The sequence below is a fragment of the Xenopus laevis genome, chromosome 7S (genome assembly GCF_017654675.1).
Source record: "Xenopus laevis strain J_2021 chromosome 7S, Xenopus_laevis_v10.1, whole genome shotgun sequence".
Taxonomy (NCBI): domain Eukaryota; kingdom Metazoa; phylum Chordata; class Amphibia; order Anura; family Pipidae; genus Xenopus; species Xenopus laevis.
In genome coordinates, this window is record NC_054384.1 from 93,425,157 (window position 1) to 93,431,362 (window position 6,206).

The window sequence follows — 6,206 nt, forward strand, 5'->3', positions numbered from 1 at the left end:
CCCAAGGGCCAAATGACTGGATCAGCCCAATATGGCTCAACTCAAAGGAGATTTTCTCATTTGGCAGCCTCAATAAATGAGCAAGTCTTTTACTATGACCAGGACACAAAGCTGCACTCTACTCATGGCACAGTTCAGGGCTCCATTGTAGGAATGTAAAGAGCTGCCTGTGATGGTCCAACCTACAGGGCAAAGTGCAAAAAATGACTTTAAACAATGCCCCTGGCTTGTAAATGAGGTATACAAACTGCTGCACTACTTTGTGGTACATTTATCAAATTCCAGATGAACATAGCAAAATCCTGATGGTTTATCAGAGAACAATATTTTACTTGATGAAAACACAAAGCAATTGTACAGTAAGTTATGAAAAATCTGTATAGTTCCGTGTGCACCATAGAAACAGATAAGCAGTCAGTTATATTGTAAAAAAGGGGTACAACTACTGTATAGAAGCACAGACCTACTCACTGCTGGGGGGGGGGTTAGTACAGGTATGGGACCTGTTATCCAGAATGCTTGGGACCTGGGGTTTTACAGATAACAGATCTAACTTGAGTCTTCATACCTTAAAGGATATTTGGATTCAGCAGTGTGCCAACAAGCGCACATCATTCACACATCCATCTGCTCCCTTGGGCACGTTCCTACTTGCATGAGCAGCGTGCATGCAAATTGTTAGTAAGTATTGTGGCTATAGAGGATACTGTCCCCAAGTCTGGGCTCCCGTTTCCCCCGGCTCTCCCTGCGACTACAGGGTCTGTTTTCTCTATAGTTATACCACTGTTTGGATTTTTTGGATAAAATAAAGTCTATGGGAGAGACAGCAATTCTGTAATTTGGAGCTATATGGATAAATGGATTTCCAGATAATGGACTATTTAAGGTTAATTTCTGATGGATTGCAATGTGCAAGTTTTGGATGCAAATCACCATGTGTTTTTACCCACAATGCAGCTTTTCCCCCAGAAATCCAGAGTGCTGAGTTGCATCCATGCAAATGGCCTGATGCATCAAAATCATACAAATATGAGTGTATATTTTGCAAATTAGGTGTAGGTTGCGGCTAACATTTTCAGAGTGGGAACTGCATTTGTGCATGATTGTTTTGGCACAGGTCTGTTGCAGGGTTCCCCAGCATCTTGCGCAAGATTCACCAGCAGACTCAAGAATGTTTAGTGCAATTATAACACATCCTTGACCATAATGAATGGCATGCAACATTTGTGGGCAATTTAAGGCTGACCACACTTGCACTTATCATAAATGATACTTTTCATCTCTAGGACTTATTTAGGAGGGCAAACACACTGTTCACTTGCATACACAACCCTTGCAACTGTGATGAATTGCGCACAAGGTGCAAAGCACAGAACTCACAGGAGCCATTATGCTGCCCCTGCACATGCAACTGGCTAAGACTGAAAAACTCTTATGCTTACTTATATTATATTTATCCTTGCATGTCATTTACCAACATAGAAATGAACGTGCACCTGCAATGGTTAATTGAGTGCAAGTTGTGGCACCTGCACATTCAAAGGGGCGAACTATTACACTAAAATTCTGAGGCCAAGCAATGTATTGCGTGTAAAACACATACAGTAGGACTGCTTTTGTAAACGAGCCCTGTATATGTGTGAAACACATGATCTTCCTCAAAGGGACGGAGATTGGATTTTGATATGAAGTCTAGTAGTTATGCCTGTGTCTTACATTGTTTAGTTTACACTGTGAGTGCATTTATCTGCAGGTCTTTCTGCCCTAGTACTTATATTCCAGTAAAAACATTTTTCATGAGCTTCCCATCACTGATTCTTTGTTGGTCAAATGCGTCGCATAATCAGTTGAAGGCAAAGCATAATGAGATATGAGGAACATTTTATAGATGCTACACCCTGATCTTTTTTTGCTGGTACTCATAAAACAGTTCTGCTAGGTCCTCTTTCATCCGCTCTTTCCTCTTCTTCCTATAGTATCTCCATACACAGCTGAATGTGACTGATGCAATGCCCATGAACAACACTGTTATGCCCAGTGAGAAGAGGACAGAGCCAACAGAGTTAGTAGCATAGGCCAGGCTTGAGGTTGATATGCCAATGATAAAAGTCACCATTCCAAAGGCCAGCATGCAGCTGTGGCAAGAATTCTCCACACCGCCGGTAGTTGTGCTCACAAGGTATGGGCTTTCACTGCTCTTCTGCTTGGGTTCAGCCCCAGAATCCTCATTCCCTGGACTGTCTTCATTCATCTCAACTGAAATGTCCGGTGAAATACAGGCAGTGGCCATTGAGGAAGATTGTACAGAATTACCTTGTTTAAGAAATAACACAAATATTGTTCAAAGAAACAGAATTTTACAGCAGATATAAAAACATCTAAAGCAGACCATACACTGGCTGACCCTTCAAGGTATCTGATTGTTATTGGATGATAGTTACAACTAATTGTATACAGGGCCAATTGCTATAGTTCCATTTGTTTGACAGCTTTAGAATTTCTCTAGTGGACCCCTAGCCTACAAGGGAGTGAATGTGTCTGTGACTTTAAAATAAAATGGCCTATATATATATATATATATATATATATATATATATATATATATATATATATATATATATATACAGAAACGTGAATATATATACATAGACTTTTAAATGAAGAAAAATGTATGCAATAAATAATTTTTTCTCCATTTAAAAGTCCCTATATGCAACGGCATTTTTTAAATTATATATACAGATACGTACAGTATATAAAACATGAAAAATAGCATTGGGCTGTAAAGGTCAAAATTAAAAAAAAAATGATTGGTGAAAAATGAATAGACTATAGCAATAATTTTTTTTTATTTCAACTTGCAATGCTATTTCATATTTAGGGTTTTTTCTTCATTTGAACCCAGGCAAATTGATCCTTGGTGAAGGGAGTGCACCTCTTTGGACTTCTCAAAATTAAGAGCTTTTTGGTTAATGGGTTTGTAAATACCCATACCCATACATATACAGCTATGGGACCTGTTATCCAGAATGCTCAGGACCTGGGGTTTTCCAGATAACAGATATTTCCGTTATTTGGATCGTCATACCTTAAGAGGCACATTGATTATGTTGTGTAAAAAAAATTCACTGAAAAAGCTGTGTGAGGTAAATGGCGAATTTAAGAAGTTGTGTGTAATTTTACGCCTTGGGAACGCCATATTTGTTGTCGTTATTTTACTTTGCTTCCAGCAAAAGTCACTCTAAGAAAAAAAACATACACAGCATAATAAATACTGTTTGCCCCTAAGTCTACTAGAAAATCATATAAACATTAAACAAACCCAATGGGCTGGTTTTGCTTCCATTAAGGATTAATTATATCTTAGTTTGGATCAAGTACATGGTACAGTTATGGGACCTCTTATCCAGAATGCTTGGGACCTGGGGTTTTCCGGATAATGGATCTTTTTGTATTCCGGATCTTTATACCTTGAGTCTACTAAAATATCATTTAAACTTTAAATAAACCCAATAGGCTGGTTTTGCCTTCAATAAGGATTAATTATATCTTAGTTTGGATCAAGTACAAGCTACTGTTTAAACAGGATTATTTCGATAAAATAGAGTCTATGGGAGATGGCCTCTCCATAATTCAGAGCTTTCTTGTTAACAGGTTTCCGGATAACAGATCCCATATGTGTACTGTTTTATTATTACTGAGGAAAAGGAAATAATTTTTAAAAATGTGGATTGTTTGGATAAAATGGAGTCTATGGAAGACAGCCTTTCATAATTTGGAGCTTTCTGGCTGTTGGGTTTTTGGATAACAGATCCCATACCTGTATATATAGAGAGAGAGAGAGAGAGAGAGAGAGAGAGAGAGCGCGCGCGCACACACATAAGTTGTGATTAAAAATGGCATTTGTAGTTTAGTTCATAATTATCATATTATTAATTACATGTATTTATAAGGCACCAGCATATTACATAGTGTAATAGTATTACATAGGGGCACATTTATTAAGCTTGAGTGAAGGATTAGAATAAAAAATACTTTGAATTTAGAAGTTTTTTTTTGGCTACTTCGACCATCGAATTGGCTACTTTGACCTTCGACTTCGAATTGAACGATTCGAACTAAAAATCGTTTGACTATTCGACCATTCAATAGTCGAAGTACTGTCTCTTTAAAAAAGACTTCGACCACCTACTTCGCCACCTAAAACCTACCGAGCACCAATGTTAGCCTATGGGAAAGGTCCCCATAAGCTTCCTTGCTTTTTTTGATGAAGTAAAATCGTTCGATCGATGGATTAAAATCCTTGAAACGATTTTTCCTTCGATCGACGAAATACGTTAAATCCTTCGACTTCGGTGTTCCAAGTCGAAGGGTTTTACTTCGAGGTTCGAATATCGAGGGTTAATTAACCCTCGATATTCGTCCAATAGTAAATGTGCCCCATAGTGTACAACAGAAAATACAAATATTGGCCAAAACAGGAGGTACGTTGTTTGTGTAGAAAATCTGGACTGATGAAAGCAATGCACACGCTTGATTCAACACACAAGAGCAGTACATGTCGCTATATGAAATATACCATATGACCCAGACGAAGTACATGACATGTTATATCTCTTTTCAGGGAGTGCCAGACTAATCTCTCATTCTGTTATAGAATTAAGCCATTGCTGTATATGAAATGCTTAGAGCAATAGCCTCCACTGGATTCAGTAATGCTCAAGAAAATATATATTTCAGAAAAGGAAGAAATATTAATTTAATCTGGAAAACTAATTCTAATGTTCCTGTGATCGGAGGCTGTTTTAGTGCCTGCAATAAAGTCAGGTATAAAGGAAAAATGGTACATGAGCCGATTTCTTTGCTGGGTGCTTTAAATCTGATTCCTCTGCATTATTGCTTGCAGAGTGCAATAGACTTTAAACAATAAGATCCTATGGGTTAATAGACACGGCTTTTTTACAATTAGTTATTAATAATATGCCCACTAATGTTCTTTTCTTTTTCCATTTTGTTTGATGATATAACCAATCGTGCGTGTATCATATTAGTAACACTTCCTAAACAATCCTACTGGACCCAGAGAGATTTTTAAAAAGTCCCTGAGCTGCCCGGCAACACTTCTCCATCAGATTAAAGTGCGGTTTAACCAGCATCTTCTATTTTTCAAGGCCGCCCCATCTAATTGTATGCCGTTTCTGCAGACCCTAAGGTGGTTAAAAGATGATTAGATTATCATTCTGTTTAATATTCTTACCTGCTTTCCTCCTGAAACTTTTAATGACTTTTCTGGATGCAGAAAGCGGCCCCGCACTTTACTTGCCACGGTCTCTTGTGATTGGATTTCCGCTTGACTGAGGATTTTTTTTTCCTCTCTATATGACATGAATGTGCTTCCAGATTCCTTTACTCTATTACCCTTTGGTAATTATATTTCTGGCTGTGCCACCTTCCTCCTAACAGCTGACTGGCGTTCTGCAGAATATGTGCTACAAATCTCTATTTTTTTCCCTTCTTATTCCAGTAATGCCTTGTTAATCTGTCTTTTTATGTCCACAGTTGCCTTTCTCTCGCTTCAAGATTAATCTGCAATGTCTTCTGCATTTTCTCAGCTTTAAAACTTTCTCAAAGTTTTTTTTTATATCACTCAGTACCAGTTCCCTCCCCTTTCAATTGGAGTCCAGACTTGGAGATGAAAATGATAAAGCAGCCAATTAGCGAGTTCCTCTTGCTGCCTTTCAAGAGCTATTACTGCTGCTGAGTAGTTCTCTGCCTTCCTTAGCAGACGGGGCTTACAAAAACACACAGCCGGGAAGGCACACTCGGTGAAATACATCATCGTGAACAAAGCTGGGAAGAATGGCAGATAGTTAAATCAACAGATATGGGGTTTTACACGGAAACAAGTAATCTTTATAATAGCTAATATAATAGTACAGGTATAGGATCCGTTATGCGGAAACCCGTTATCCAGAAAGTTCTGAATTATGGAAAGGCAGTTTTCCATAGACTCCATTATAATTAAATAATCCAAATTTTTAAAAATGATCTATTTTTCTCTGCAATAATAAAACAGTAGCTTGTACTTGGTCCCAACTAAGATATAAGTAATCCTTATTGGAAGCAAAACCAGCCTATTGGGTTTATTTAATGTTTACATGATTTTCTAGTAGTCTAGAAGATCCAAATTATGGAAAGGTGTGAAG

The 6,206-nt window shown here is 37.9% G+C and overlaps 1 long non-coding RNA gene across 1 annotated transcript; it reads right to left on the minus strand.

Moving 5' to 3' along the window:
* Positions 1 to 256: 256 nt before the first annotated feature.
* LOC121396536 lies at positions 257 to 5,919 on the minus strand. Its single transcript, XR_005963082.1, has 2 exons — positions 5,258 to 5,919; positions 257 to 2,313 (listed from the first exon to the last, which is right to left on the minus strand). It is a non-coding gene; the product is annotated as an uncharacterized LOC121396536 (long non-coding RNA).
* Between the last annotated feature and the right edge of the window lie 287 nt (positions 5,920 to 6,206).